General features: G+C 39.7%; 1 protein-coding gene across 4 annotated transcripts in view; it reads left to right on the top strand.

Annotated features, from left to right (window-relative positions):
• Positions 1–16,253, top strand: part of ZNF462 (zinc finger protein 462) — a 94,516-nt gene that overhangs the window by 11,113 nt on the left and 67,150 nt on the right. The window contains exon 1 of one of the 4 annotated variants that reach the window (XM_033009239.2): positions 15,895–15,951. The exons of the other annotated variants lie outside the window; for them this stretch is intronic. The gene's annotated coding sequence lies outside the window, so the exon portion shown is untranslated. Of the gene's footprint in view, positions 1–15,894; positions 15,952–16,253 lie in introns of those variants that run through there. 4 annotated transcript variants of the gene reach the window in all.

Here is a 16,253-nt window from a genome sequence, read left to right as displayed (position 1 = left end):
TGGGTGACCAGAGGAGTGTTTTAGTTGCCCAAGTCATGTGAAGAAGGTGGTTTGTGATCTCCTTCCCCATCAGAAATTAGTCACATGTGGGAAGTTGGATAATAGAAGTGCAGTCCTATTTAAGCATATTTGACATCCCAGCCGGCAGAGATTTGGAGCTTTAGGTTGAGAAGACGGCCTCAGACAAATGCGTGTGAAGCACTGCACTGTAATGGTAGCCATGAAGAACAAATTTTAGTGATTTATTATGGTTAGATTTTATGTGGATTGGCTTCCTATTTTCTTTGGAAGGCAGTAAAACTGCAACTTTCACAGGATTCTTCTTACATTCCTAGGATTTTGTTTTGTGTGCAGGCATGTATGTTTTATTTAATAAATCCTCACTGCCACTGTTAGGAGCATTAATAAAAGCTTTTTAATAGGTCAGACCTCAGCTACTATTGCATTTTCTTGTTACTGTAGTACATTTGGTAAATAATAGAAGATGGGGGCTAAAGCCCTTATACTGTAAAAGCTTATTCCTGTGAATAGTCACTATGATCTGATTTTGAATTTCACTGCAGCTACTCATGTGAGTAAAAATTTGAAGATCAAATCCTTAGCTGCATGGATTAATTCATGTGGAGTTTTGAGGGAGGCGTTTGGAAATTACATCTTGAATAGAAGATGCCCTCAGCTTTCAACAACTACCACCTACATACATGAGATGTTCATTTCTGGTTGCATGTGAGGGCATGGTTGTAGCTGATTTGCAAGATCCAACAGGAGCTTATGCATTAGATAATTCTTTCACTTTCATTCATGTGCTCCTTTTCTTTCATTCTTACTCTTTGTATTTTGACAGGGAGAGCATGTATGTTATAAATACTCAACTTTGACTTCATTGAATGCTGGCATGTCCCTGAAATACCATTTCATATGTGTTTGTGGGTGTTCTAGTGAGAATATTCATGTTGCTGTGCTGCCTGTAGATGATGGTCATGCATTCTGGAGTTCCATCAATAACTGTGGTGTTTTTGGAAGCCATGGTTTTTCACATTTTTTTTTTTGATTAAGGGATTGGTTTGAATAGATACTAATATGGTAATTACCTGTTCAAGACAGGTGCTTTGGATCAGGGAAAATGCAACCTAGGCCCTTCTACAATAACAGGAGCATGTATCTTTGCATATGTGTACATAACACAAGTTGCAACCCATGTGGTTCATACTGCTATGGTAGTTCAGCTGGCAGATCGTTTAAATATTTACTCTAAAAGATCTTGTTCTCTGTTGGTGTGAAGCAGCGTTTCCAGTTATTTTTAGGTCATTTTCATCTTAGCAACCCTGACGGAGATAAACCAGACACAAATGCTGTAAACTGTCCCTGCATTTTGGTAGAAATTAATAAAATACATTGTAACGGTTTGATCCCAAGTGGAGAACAGACCATATGGTTAACAGAAGCTTAGACCAAGTAATACGGTGCTGAGAGTGCCACAAACCAACCCAGAATATCTGGTAGTGTGTCCAGTTGCTGCATGTATTAAGCATTGAAATGGTGCTTTCAGATCTGCAGAGCCAGCAGTTCTGTTACCACTGCTGTGACGCAGGAGATAATTCTGTTGGGCAAGCATCAGCATGGGGGTGGATCTACAGTACAGGATGTGTAATGTCAACATGAAGCATGGGAGCTGGCAGTAAGAAGGAAAGCAGCCATTTCATGCCAGTGCAGGAAGCCTAAATAGATTTTTTTCCCCTCTGCATCTTGTCCTTTTATGCTACTTTCATACTTGGTATTAAACGATTACCTTCTGCTTTGTCATCTGAAAGCTTCAGCCCAGCAGGGTTTCATTTCTTTTTCTTTTTGAACCTGTTTGTTTTTTTTAAAACAAGTGAAGTGCACTCCAAAAGCATGTCTGATGGATTATAAAAGAAGCTGGGGGAAGGCTGAAGGGCTAAGCAGATCTGGAGAAAGAGAAGAGTTCAGTCATGTGAAAGTCCTGAGCTTCAGATGAAGTTTCATTGTAGATCCTTTTGGCTTTAGTGCAGAGACAGTTTGTTCAAAAGCTCTAACCATTTGAGAACATTGTAGTGAAGCTGCGAAATGCAGAAGGGTATGAAATACTGCAAGTGATACTGTGTAGACTTTGAAACTGTAATTACTAAGAAACTTGTAGAAAGCTATTGCAATTCTTTCTGCTTTCTCTTTAGCAGGAATGTCCTATTAGAATATCTTTTTCCTATTTGGTTAAAGCTAGTGGCAAATTACTGTGACACCATTTTTAAAAGAGCCAAATACAGTTACATGACTGTCTAAATCTGCAGAAAAAGAATTTCTAAATAAGCTTGCTAAGCATTCTGTGGACTTAAAAATCCAGTGGTATGTTTTCTGTCAGCTCAGTCACAGACTGGTCAACGGGTTTGGAATTTTTTGTTGTTGGGTGTTTTTCCCCAAAAAACATTTGGAGATATTTTCCTGTTGCTGCAGCCTGGGAAGCTCTAGGATACCAGAGCTTGCTTCCTGATGAGCATGGCAGAACTAAACTTCGTATTTGGAGCTCTCATGGTTTCTATTGCCTGTTCAGCAGGATTTTCAAAGAATAATATTACAGCTCCCCTTGAATGAATCCTTGTCTTAGATGCTGTTCTGTGGTAGCCCTGCAAAGGTTATGTCTTTCTTCATATGTTCCTAAGAACTGGAGTGGGAGTGTGGGAGTAGTCAACCCACAGGTATGTTTTCCCAGTTGCAATTTGGTGATGAGAGGAGGGGATGCATATAAAACACGGCTTGTGTGTGAAGACTGTTCGTTCTGTTCTGCAGTAACTTCATCCTTGCATAGTCCTTGCTCCATTGGCCCCATTCAGGAGATTTTTTTGGTTGAAGCTATGGGAGCCTAGCACTTCTGCACAGGGCACCTGCAAAGAAATGTCCCCGAAGAATTATGTGAAACTCGAACACCATCTCTCAAAGCAGAACTTTTTCTTGGTTCCATACATAACCCCATGTTTTAGCTGTCTCAGCATCAGAAATATTAAGGATGCAGGCAAATCAAGACACTTTTTCTAAGGTATGGTCACTCTTGTCATGTCTGTCCATGTAATCTCCCTTGCAGGTTTTATGTTCTAGTAGCTGGTAATTTTGTGTTTTTTCTAGTGGTGTTGAGCAGTTTTTAGAACACACTGGAGGACATTCATCAGAAGTGTTTCTTCATATGCAAATTAGTAATGCTTCTAGATTTTGTGTGCACCTTTTCTCATAGAACATCTCTATACTGCAAATAAAATACACTGTCCTCAACTTTTTCATACCGAAAAAGGTGCTACTTGCTGAAGATAGTTTATTATAAATAACTACTAAGATGATAATCTCACCACAGCATGCTTGGCAGTCTTCCACTGAGTTAGCCTATTTCAGCAAGGAGCTGTCGCTTAAGATACAAAGCAATCTGCAGGGACATATGATCACCCACACTGACTGTTTTCTCTGTCATCATGGATGCCTCATAATTTCCTGTGTCTGATAATTAGGAACTGGAATTATTATCTGGTAGACCAGGAGAATCTATCACCAGAAATATGGACTTGAGTTCCCATCTCATAAACATCAGGTTACAGAGAAGTTCTCAGTTATGGAGGCACTAGTAGGAGAATATCTGTTGGACATGGTTGTGGGGATTTTTGCTCTTTTGTTTTTTTGTTTTTTCTTTTGACGTCACAAGGATAGATGTGACTACTGGGGAAACTCTTGATATACATATTTTCTATTAGAAATCGTGAAGAAACATGAGTCTACCACTGCCAGTGGTGTAGAGAGGATTTTTTTTGTGTTAGCTTTGTTTCGGTAAATAATGACTTCAAGATCTCTGGATGTTTTGTTTTGTAGAAATATTGCCCAAAAGAAAGACTACAACAAAGAAAAGAGTCTGCATCCATTTTTCCGAGAGTATTGGAAAACTAATAATACCCATTTATGCTTAGTGTCAAGATTTCACTGCAGTCACATAGCTTGATAGTGACTTTTTTGAGTTTGAAAAACTGATACTGCCTTGTCATACCTAGCTGTTGAGTTATCATGTTATTGCAACAGTTGTGTGATGGATATCAGTGGCTGTTGTATGCAAACTTCTTTTCAATTAGAGTGCTGGCAAGTCTTTGTGTTTTATTTGTTTAGAAACAGTTTGATCAGGCCATCTCTACTGATTTGTTAACTCCATAATATGAATCAGAACTATTTCTAACCTCTGTGTTATGAATGGATTCTGTTCCTTGGGGCCTGATGCTTTTCGGAGTCCTAACAACTTCTATTTCAAGCCTGGGCATCTATGGTTGCTTGAAAGTATGGAATGTGGTTATTTAGTGGAAACAATTAGTAAGAACGAGATGGAACAAATGAAGGTATCAACAACAATGTTGGAATTTTTTTCTCCCTGATTTGACAGACCATGTTAAATCTTGTATGTATCTCAACAAGATTGAGAGGAAGACAGGGCATGAATAATTTAGTCAGACTTGAAAGCCTTGATATAAGTCCCTTTTTCAAACCTTACAAGTGCTAGGAGTTGACTCTCATCTGGGATGTAATGTGCCATCCTCTGAAAGGAAAGCATGGAATGAAGCAGAGAGATGGTAACTCCTTATCTAGTGATGGTATCATTCCCCACAAGGTTTACAAAGGCAAATTCCTGTGTTCTTTGCTGAAATTGTGGGAGTAGATTAATGATGGGATGGGTTCTGCTCACAGATAAGATGAAGACATTATTGGAACTGGTTCCTGATGTTCTGTGACCCATTCATGATTGTGGAGTGTTCTTCATCTCTTAACATCTGACCTAGATGTCTTTAAACTTCAGGATGGCTGTTCAGAGCCTGTCATGTCCAGAAGCCGCCTAATGTGAGTGACCTTGTGGCTTTAAAGAAAATCCTCTGGAACTGTTAGTTTCAACCTTACTGAAGGACACATTCTGAAGAGCTAGCTCATTAAGCGAGCTTTGAAGGGTGTGCTCTGCAGAGCAGCTTCCTGTTATTTGGTTAATGGTTGACCTAGTTCTATTGCCATATGCCTCCTGGAACGCATTCTAATATAAAATATGTGCTAAAGCTAGTCTGGGATAATAGAAGGAAAGTCAGAGCCTTTATGAAACAGAAATCATATAATGCTGTTGCATATTGGAAGGTATAGTAGTTACTAAATACGGCAGTATCTTCATGGAACTGTATTAATTCCAATGGCAAACTCAGGAGTGTTAATCAGACCCTTTTATGTATTTTTTTCAGACTGGCCTTGTACAAAACGTTTGTATCAGTAATTCCCTGTGCTCCATATGCGAAGCTAAAGTTAGGGAGTGAAGCGCTCAGTGGTATTATAGCTGCAAGGAAAGATTAGATTAGATTTGGCTAGAGGGAGGAGGATTTTTCCCCCATGGTAGGTGTTTTTTTTCATTGCAAACTATGGATTAGCATTTTTTTTTCCTCTTTAAATCCTGGCTAGAAGCCAGAAGTAGGGATTCAAGCTTTCACCTGGTATCAGACAACACCACATACATACTTAGGCAAAAATATAAGAAATTTGGAGGTACTAGATAAAGCTCAGCCTCCAGCCTGAATGAGTACTTTCTGAGAGGCTGAAGTTCTGAAGAACCTGTATGCTGCGTTTTCTGGTTAATTTGATTTTCTGCCCTAGGAAAAGGAAGGGTGTGTGATAACAACTGTTTTCATAAGTAGTCTGTATTATGGTAAAACAGGGGGAAGGCAAAATTGAAGCCATGCTTTGTAACCTTTCGGGAGCTCATGTCTCTATCAGTATACGTGGTGATTTATTATTCTGTCAATGTGGGAAACTGAACTGCTTACCAGACTTTACCACTTTGAATATTAATATAACCTGGCAGTGGCTAACCTGTGTCTCTTCAGCTGCAGATGGCTTCCAAGCAGTCCAGGTGTGAATTCTGGGCAAAGGTATGTCACCACAGCAGTGCGGGTGGCTGGGGCCAGCCCAGTTTGTCTGTGTGGGAAGAAGTAAGCTGTCAGGACCTGTAAAGGCAGCTGTTGCTGATCAGCATGGGGAGTGCCTAACCTGCAGAGAAGTCATGGGATGTCTTGTGGTGGGATCATCTTGTACCCCTGTAACTCCTTCAACTTGAGGCCCCTTCATGTGCTTCTTATGGCTCAGGGCTCATTTGGTGAGACTATGAATACTTTGTCTTACTTGGCTAGGATACGTGTAGTGGCAGCATTACACAGTTTCCCCGTCTTCCTTAGTGCGTAACACTGAATGGCATATTTGTAGGAGAACTCCTGGATCCGGGGGAAAACAAACTGCAACATTTTTAGTAGGGCACTATGTGTTGTGTGAACTGTAATCGTATTGGTCATGAAAAAAATCTCTACTCTGGGGACTGACACAAGCACAGCTATTTGTGCAACCTGATCAGAACAAAGGATAATGCTTCTGCTGCAAGATCAGACAGATCTGACGTTTCAGCAGGCTGAGCAAATGAATGGAGGAAGTGGTCCGCCTCCTCTTATCCATTGTCTCAAAGATGCAGGCTCATAGAGAAGAAAGGAAGGTTGAATAGAGTTTCTGAAGGAATATGTTCCTTTGTGTTCTGTGGGAAGAGAGCAAGCAGGAGTTCTAGAAGTTCTCTGCGTTGGCAGGCTGACAAGCCAGTAATAGGAAAGTGTGGCAATGGACTACTGGTATTGAATGAGTACTTTCTCTTCTGTAGCCCTCATAGAAAATCTTAACTGTTATTAGGGAGCTGATTAAATGTTCCAGGCCTGGAATATGGGACCAACCCTACCTTGAAGGAAGCTCGGGGGGTGTAGAAATCCAATTAACTCTGACCTCCTAGTAAATAATGATTTAAGACTTTTTCTATACACGAGGAAATGCAGAGTTTTTTCCTTTTTCCTTTTTCCATCTCCCCTGAATATCTCATCTGCATGTTCTAGGATACCTCTCAGTTGTGTTCCTGATGGGATTTTTACATATGGAGAGCTGGGCTGATCAAATTACTGTGACAGACAGAATCTTACTCTGCTTGGGAGAATTGTTCTGTTGCTCTTGCTCCAGCTGTCAAGCTGTCATAGCCAAATTAAACCAAGTGGATTTTTAGTAGCAAGCTCCCCTTTTAAAGGCATAAATGAGGCCAAGGAAACATGAGAAGAGAGGGAGTAGGACATGGGTTTTTGATAGGCTGGGCAGAATTGAGGGTTACTTCATGTCCCAGAGCTAGAATATTTGACTTCCAGCCTCAAGGGGGATTTCAGCTGAGAAAGGAATACTTTAGAGGGAGGGTTGTACAAGTTCTATCAGTATCATAGCTGGTTAGGTCTCTCTGTATTACCTTTTTGCATGGTCACTGGACTATAAATTGCTAGTAGTTAGATTTCTCATAATTAGGAGACTTCCATATGGAATCAGTTTTCTTTAAAATCAAGCTTTTCTTGGCTCAGGGGCTCATAGTTGTCATTTCTTTATCAAGCATGCTATTTTTCTTTAAGTTAATGGAGATTATATTTGTGTCTGTGATAACAGAACCAGTCTTGGTGATCCATGAGATCCCTTCCATCCGTTGTTCTCCCACATACTGTCTAAAAGGTTATGTCAATTCAAAAGAGAATTAGTTCCACAGGATGCTGAGAGAATCCATCACTAATGTACAGTGGGGAAGAAGATGCTGCTTTAGGGAGCCCACTTATAAAAGCACATTAGAAAGTCATCAGACGCCTTGAGTGGAAGCCTGTATTGAAGCTTTAAAGTGTGTGATGACTGGGCTACTGTGATTGGCATGTTTAGTATCCAAAAGCAATTGTGAAAATTCCCTCTGTTTGTTCTCAGGAGAGGGTTAAAATCCATCCCTGAGGATGTGCCATGCAGGATTTGACCCAACAGAACCTTCAGTATGGGTCTCCAGCCACTTCAATGTAGATGAAGTACTGTTGGGGAGAGGAAATAATGATACTAGTTGCTCTGCGTCTTTTGTTCAACTGCAGTTACACTGTGTCTAAACCAAATTGGTGTTATTTGGGCAGGGTGATCAAAAATGCATACATTCAAAAAATGCCTTATGGAAGAGTGCAGTGAGCTTTCAAACAATGCCTGGGTGTAAGGAAAAGAGGAAAAATCTCCAGTGTGGACATAAATATCACAAATAAATCAAGGAGCATTCTCCCATGTGCTAAAGATTTGGGTCTGAAAGCAAGTGCTTTCTGAAAGAACAGTATCAGTCTGGTGCTAAGCACAGATAAAAAGTAAATTGTCTAATGGTGAAAACTGCAAAAGAATTTGTTATCTTCTGCTTACTCACCTCTTCAGGAAATAGAAGGCATAGCAAAGGATCTTGTCTAGTTTTGGAGATCTTCAGAAAAGCATTCTTTGAAGCTGCTGTATTTCTCAACTTTATATTAAGCAGATCTTATCTTTGTTTTATGGAATGTTTTTTATTATTTTCAGAATAATAGAACTTCTTAAGATATAAGTTGGACCAATCACTGGTTTTTGAAAAGTCAGAATGCTGCACCAATCACAGAGTTGATGTTTTTACAAAAATGTCTATATCATTTCCTAGAGAAAAGAGGAACCACAAAGGGTTGGCTTGCATGAAACTCTGAACAAGAACAATGTGCTTGGTTTCTCAGTCATCTATCAGGTCTGAAGCTCCTGTGGCCAAATATTTAATTTTGGAATGTAACCATTATACTTAAAAGACAACAGCAAAGTTTTGGGCTGTCATCAAATGTTCACAATGGAGTAGAGCTGAAGAAGGGAAATCATCAAAACATGTATTTGTACAATCTTTAAATCTAAGTCCAACACTTTTGATGCTTTATTTATTCCAAGTAAAAGGGACTGAGAATTGGGTCAGTTCCTCAAGGATCATCCAGATGGAGGCACCTGCTTTTGCAGTTCCAGGAGAAGGGGACTGTGGGATGAGAAAACCTCATGCAGAGAGTGCAGATAAATCATAGGTCTCATTGACGGTTGGCTTTTCTAGTGTATCAGAAAAGGCATTTGAGGCTTTCCATGACCAAAGTAAATAATGACCTTGCTTTGGTCGATCAAACAAGTAACACCAGTTTTGTGCCTTTGAGAGCCCTTGATTCCAAAGAGAAAAGCAAGGGTTTTCCTTTTTATTTTGAACCCATTCCGTTGCAAACAAAAGCATCCCACAGGTCAGACAAGAAGGGTATCTGACAGAATTTAAAGTGACTTTTCCTTTTTCCTTCTGTTCTCTACACCAGTAATTTATATTTAAACACATACCAGATCTAAAAGCTCCTCATTCAGTTTGTATCTGTAATGCATGGAAAATGTGGAACGGAAAATGCTCTGTGACTCACTCAAGAAATTTCTTGGCTTTGTAGCCTATGTGGACTTCAAGAGTCCGGTCTTCCTTTTAAATCAGAAAACAGTGATCCTGCAAAGCGGTATATATAATTCAAAATGTTTAGCTAGGTGGACTAGTACAGCATTTAGATATATAAACACAGGAAATACTGTCGTACCTCTGCTGATCTGTGCAAGTACCTCTCTTGGAATACTAAACTTGTTCCTGAAGTTGGCATGTCTATAAAAATGGCTGTGGAAATGCTGGAGATAGTAATGATCTGAAGTCTGGAAAATTGTGTTTCACAGTGATAGCTTTCAGGTAGTCCACTTCTCCCTTTCAGGTTTTCAGAAGTGACATTTAGAGGACTAAAATCAGTTAATTTGCCAGGCTATGTCCAATATTGTAGAAATTTGGAATTTGTACCAAGCTGTAACAAGATGTAGTAGCTGGAATCTTAAGACTAGAAAATGTTTGCTATATAATTCGTTATTTCAAATTTAATAGTGGAAAAGGGTTAAAAGCTAATATATGTAACTATTGGACTCTGTAAAAAGTACTAAGTCATCAAGCCTAAGTGTAGTTTCTCTGCAGATGCTGTGGTGGGAGACAGGCTTTAGATTGTTACTTTTCAGTTGGATGTGGACAACTGTCTAGTTGTAGAAAGTGAACTTTCAGCAAGATGACTTCCACTGCCATTATCTCATGTCAGGTCAGGGATTAGTTGTCTTAAAAATCAGCTGATGGGAATGCTGTAACTTGGAGGTGTATGGAGTATAAAGAGGTGAGCTTTACCAGAATGCACACCTGGCAAAGAAAAGGGAAGCAAAAAACCAAGTTAAGTGAAATGATAAGGCTGACTGCAGGGTTGTAGTTACCAGTGCGTACTTGATCATCTGTAGCTGATGTTCCTCCATTTCCTTGGTTTAGGCTTAAAACTATGGACAAATGTCCATAGCATTTTGTTCTCAAAATGGAATCTATGCACAAGGTTGGTGGAAGCTGCCTTCCTCTTAAATTGGATGTATTTTCTTGTTTGTCTCAACAAAGAAGAAATGGAACAGGGTTTTTGTAGTCCTGACAGAGCTACTATTGACTTTCACATTGTGGTTTCCAAAGGATAAGTAAATCCCTCAGACAGAAGACTCTGGTTTCCTCTGGACTCTACAACCCAGCACTTTGGTCACCCAGAACTTTAGTCCTGGTTTTACAGACAGGAACTAGAGACTTTGGTCCTGCAGTTATCACAGAGGTGGTTGTGGCATAAAAACCCAATCAGAATTTCTCAACATGTCAATTTCCTAGAGTAACCTAACTTTCTATTAGCGATATCTCAGCAATTATATTATGAAAGCATTTCAGTCGATTCAAGGGTCTCAACACTTTCAGTAGTAATGTTTCATTTTTTTTTGTTAGACACCTCTCAAAATCTTAGACTTTAGTCTCCTAAGGATGATAAATCTAGGAAAATTAAGAGGTTAACTCTTTGTCTTCTGTGCTAATCAAAGCCTTTAAGAAGAAGCACTATCATTAGATATTCTTTTGATAACTGATGCACAAACAAGTCAGTTTCTGGGAAAAATAGTGCACTAGCTTGGTTTCAAAGGTCATGCTGCAGTAGAGGCCTCACTGTAAATGCCTTTGTTTTTAACTTTATGGAGCAATTAGTACGGCAGGATGAAGGAGAGTTTTGATTCCCTAATTGACAAATTATTTTCAGTTCTTAATTTGTAGTTTCAGTTTTGGAAGACTGCTTTCAAGACTCAGAACTCTGTATTGCAGTAGTCTAACTGAAGGAGTTAGAAGACAATGGGAGAACAAAGGAGTTCAGGAGTAAAGAAGGAGAAAAGAGGTCTGAGCCGTTTCCTGTTTCTTGGTTTTGGAATGAGTGACTATTTTAACCTGTAAGTAATGCTGAGATTAGTGGCTGTCTTCCATCATGAAATGCAAGTAAAGTTAAGATAAGAAGGTAACTTCCTCTTGGCAAACTGTTCCCTCTCCGTTTCTTTCCCATATTCTGTGTAAAATCTTTTCTCCCAGGCATGGGTGCAAAGTAACCTTCTTGTCTTTAATTTGAACGTTTCCTTTCTTCTAGTAATCAAGCCTACAGATATATCCTCTGTGTGCTTAGCTGAAAAGGAAACCACTTTTTTTCTGACAGTGAAGCTTCACTGCCAAAATGATCTTGTACTGCAGATGGCTAGAGGTATATGATACAAGTTAGTTTGTCAGCTTTGGAACACATCTGAAGGGCAGGGTCTCCAGGAAGGGTGAACGGTAGCACCAGTCCTATGATTAGCAAGTCTGGTTCTGCCTCCTTCAGCTTCTGAGACCTTGATGATCCGTTACAGGTTCTGCTTTCAGGTAAGGAGAAACTTATTCCTGTTTTGACCCTCCACTGTATTAAGTAGTGATCCACATAAAGGTCTGGTCCTCAGCTGGGGAAACTTGGCAGAACTCCAGCAACTTTCTAGAAATAAAAACCTGGAGAAATCTCTAAAAGCAGAGCAGTTATTGTGACTTGCACAATATTCTGCAGCTTGTAAGAATACAGCAGCAGGAAGTTGGAATGACACTGATGGCTTAATCTTTCTGTGATCTCTTGTTTTCTTATGAGGGAACGAAAATCTTTAGGAGAGAACTTTGCTCCTGTTCTCTTGGTGGTATTGGTTTGCATGGCTTTGTTTTTCTTTGAAAACTGATAGCAGAAGACTATCCAACCTTCAGGAGTGGAGCCATTATATGTGGGGCTGTGCAACAGGAGCCAGAGTTTAAAAATAAAATACCAGGCTGCCTTCCTGAGGATCCAGACATAGCATACACACACGCACACACATATGCAATATCTTGACTGACCACAGTTATATCAGTTACTGAGTTCAGAGCAACGGACAATGAGAACCAAAAAGGGAGTCTTGTTCCTCAGAAAGAAAGAGGAAGAAATGTAAGACTTCTGCAGTCTCAGATACCAGTTTCTGGAGTGCATGTGAGGCCCCTCAGCAGCAGCAGTGTTGAGAGACAGTAGGGCCAGATGACTGTTGGTCATTGGTGGTGGTGTCTGCTGTAGCCCCTTTCCAGCCCTCCCTTTTTTCTTCCTCATTTTCTCTGCCCTACTGAGCAATGGTTCTGGGCAGAGCAGTCTTCTTTGAAAATGTGCTCATTTCTTAAGAGATAAAAGCAGTGGATTTTATTTCATACTGAGTGGTGAGTGACCAGCACACCAGACATCTTTAGAAGAAATGAAAGAGCAACTCCTTTGACTTCAGAGCTACCTTATCGATGCACATCACCAGCATCATTCTCTGCTGGGCTGTGGAAATAGAAGATAATCAGTTTGCATCTTTCTAGAAGATGTGGAGAAGGAGGGGTCTAGAGAGAATGTAGTAGACTAGAAATAATTATGTAAGGCAGAAAAGCAGAAATTTAAGGTTTAGTGCCAGGAATACAGCTTGGAAGGTGAGGTAAGTTATGTTAGAAAGGAATTATCTTTGGAAAGAAATGGTGATACTACTTGGACAAACAGTGTAAGAAAATTGGAAGATACAATTCTTGATCATTATTGAAGGTAGACAAGGATGAAGGAGGTGAAAGGTTTAACACTTTTTTGCCTGCTTCCCCAAAATATCGATGTCATATCAACTTCCAGACTTCACTTGATAATTGTGAGCTGGGCTGACAAGGGTGAGAAATCAAGGTTCCTCCAGTGGCTTGGTGTGAAGCAGCAGGGAGTGTGCTTTTCTCAGGTGACATGACAGAACCTCTGTGCAGGTAGCAGCTGTGCAGAGTCTTACCTGCCTGTATGCTGCCTCAAGCTAGTGTGCTGAAAGATTGGAGCCTACGCTGTTGACTGCATGGAGTCGGCAGATGCAATTTCCAGAAAAAAACCCTGATCCCCAGGTGCACCTCATAGTAAACGCAAACTAGATTTTTAGCTAGGCTTCTTCCAGCTGCAGCAGTCATGTTTGTATATCCCAGTTGACAGCTAGAGGGGAAAAGGAAAAAAAAAAAAAAAAAAATAGAAGAGGTGTTACCACTTTATCTCTGCCCAGGCAAAGTAACAGTCACAGCTGCCCATGACACGCTTGCCTTTTAGCAGAGCTCAGGCTGGTTCTGCTCTGCAGACATAGGATGAAGCATGCTCAGTATGCTTCCTTCATCAGAAATGCCAGCAGTATCTTGGATAACTACAGAGGCTGCTCTGTGTCTGTGAACTCCTGCAGAGTTTGGGTTAACATTAAACAGGATCAGGAGTCCTTGGTAAGCTGTGCATGGCTCTTAGTACAAGCCAGTCACCTTTTTTGGAAAGTTGTGTTTTCTTAGACATCCAGACTGTTAAACTGGAACACTCACTTTATTGAAGTTTTTCAGAAGCACCATACTAGCTTTGCATACTAGTTGAGCATACACTGAAGGTTATGCTGTAGCTTAAGACTTTTGTAGGACTTGATTCTCTTACAATCTGAATGGTTTTTTTTTTTAAATCCATAAAATATCTGGGTCTTGTTTGTGGTGATGTCCTAACAATGAAGGGTAGGTGCAACTGTCTGCATGTGAAAACTAACTGCTTGGTTTGTTCTCATAAATTTTGTTAGCCAGGGTGGAGTGGAAGTGTGCACACACTTTGTGGCTCCAGCTAGCACGTGTGAAAGAGAGGTCTGATTAAATCAAACTTCCTCTTCTTCGGTCATGAATATCTCCTGCTTACAGAAGACACTGAGGAAGACCTTGAGTTTTCCTCTTACAGATATTTTTATAAAGGCGCTGTAATGAAGACTCGCTTTGATGACTTCTAGTAAGTTTTAATGTTTTTTGTCCAAATATTTGCTAGAAGAATTATTAATATGTTGCCTATTATTTAGAATAGTTTGAGAAGAGAGTAGAAGGATTCAGCAGTTTGGGCAAAGTCGTATTAAGAGAAAAGCCTCTCAGACCAAGTAAGAATTTCAGTTTTTCTAGCTTTCAGTCCTTCAAAACAAATATCCTTCCTCACCCTCATATAAAGCTCCCTTTCTGAATGGTCTCACTTTTTCCCATGTTCCTTGTCCCACTGTGATCTCAAGTAGTGTGAGGGTTAGACCATGTTCACCATCACTAAACTCTGTCTCCCTTGTTATTCTTCTCCTCAGCTCTGCAGACATTTTGCTGAGTTGACCTAAGTTCTTCAGCAAAAGTCCTGGACTCTCTGCAGAAAGCTGGAAATGGCAACTCCAGTTAAGAAGTAAATACAAAGAGAAATAAAAAGCATCAGTTAAACCCTCATGTGTAGTGTATGATTTACTCCTGCTCCTGAAATTTTATCTTTCACTGTGCTGGAGAACTTTTCATTTGTAGTTGTTATGGGAAGTTAGCACTGGGATATCAGGGACCATGGCACAAGAAGGTAGCACGGCACAACAGGAAAGGGTTGGAGTCTGGAAACCCACTTTCTGCTGCTGGCTGTGCCACAGATGAGCTGTGCAACCTGAAGCCAGGCTGCTTCACTTCCATGTGCTTCTCCATTACCCGGTAAAGGAGGAAGATTCTCCATGCTGCAGACTCACTGACATTGCTTTTCACATGGACAGAACCTACAGCAGTGTGGCCTGAAGCTTCATGAGTCAAATAAGTAGTAACTGCATAGAATAGAGCGTCAGTATTGCTACTCTGTATGTTTAATTCTGCCTTTTTGTTCCTTACATATTACATACAGATTGTGAAATTTTGTTCAGTAATTTGAAGCTGTTTGAAAACCAGGGGAATACTTCAGTCTTTTCTCTCTCTGAAAGCAAGTCACTTATGCTGATTTAAATGATACATTTGTGATAAAAGAATGGAAACCTGAAACATATGATACTGTCTTTTGTCTTGTTTTGGTGCTCCATAAACAACAGAAGGAAAAATAAAATTTCTTCAGAACTGATTATATACTTTTGGCATAGACTCTTTTGTCAATGAAGTCCTAAATTAATGTGAAACTTCCACTCTGCATACGTTCCTGCAAACAAAAACCCACGCTTGAATGAATGCTTGTTGCAAGAAACAAAGTACAAATGCCTTTTATTCAAATGAGTTTTAAAGGGAAGAAAAGTCTAGAATGTACTACAAAATACATTACGTCTTGCTTTTTTCTCATCCATACTGTTAAAGGATGTTGGCTAAGATAAATGAAGTGCCTCAAAATACTCTTTATATTTATTTTGGTGTCATAAGGTTCATGTATGCTTCTTTTGGGATGAAAAAACAGGGAGGAGATTCACCTGACTGGCAAGTGGTGTGAATGGTATGTCTGAAGGGCTGTTCACTTAGCTGGACTCTTACTGGAAAGAGACATGTGTTTATCTCTTTGATTGTCCATGTCTCCTCTTCATGTGTAGTTGAAAAGATGCATCTTGTCCCTTTCAGCCATCATAAATCTGAGCACATACAATTTGTAACAGTTGATTCTATGGTCTTTGTGGTTAAATTTTTTTTCTTTTTGCTTGCTTGTTTCCATCTTTGTTCCTTTAGTAAGAAGAAGAAAAAATAACATCTTTATATGGTTCTGCTTTAAAATAATCCTGCTTTATTTTAAAACCTCTTGACCTGGAGGATTCCATGACACTTGATCTACCTGAAGTATTATTTATGGCTACTTCTTGGAAAAGCAGCAAGTTGGGAGATTTGTAAGTTTCTTCCCTTTAAATCAAACTTTGGTTCCTTTTTTTAAGTGGTTCTATAGTCATCAATAAAACCAATTTAAATTATGTACCCCTTTGTTTTGTAACTGTAGAACACAGCATGTGTGTCTTTGTCATTACCATACGTGAATACTCTCTGTTGCAAACATTGTGAGCCAGACTACTCTTCCTTTGTTTTCTGAACATTACTTCTGAAGTTTTCAAATTAATTAAAAGGTACATTATATTATATAATTGATCAGGTTGAAAGTTCTGTTGGGTGTTTTAAACCATCACAGGTCTTGAAT

This window comes from Tyto alba, unplaced genomic scaffold, assembly GCF_018691265.1.
Source record: "Tyto alba isolate M040663 unplaced genomic scaffold, T.alba_DEE_v4.0 Super-Scaffold_13, whole genome shotgun sequence".
NCBI classification, from domain to species: Eukaryota; Metazoa; Chordata; class Aves; order Strigiformes; family Tytonidae; genus Tyto; species Tyto alba.
Note: the sequence above shows the minus strand (reverse complement) of the source record. Positions and strands in the feature narration are given on the sequence as shown.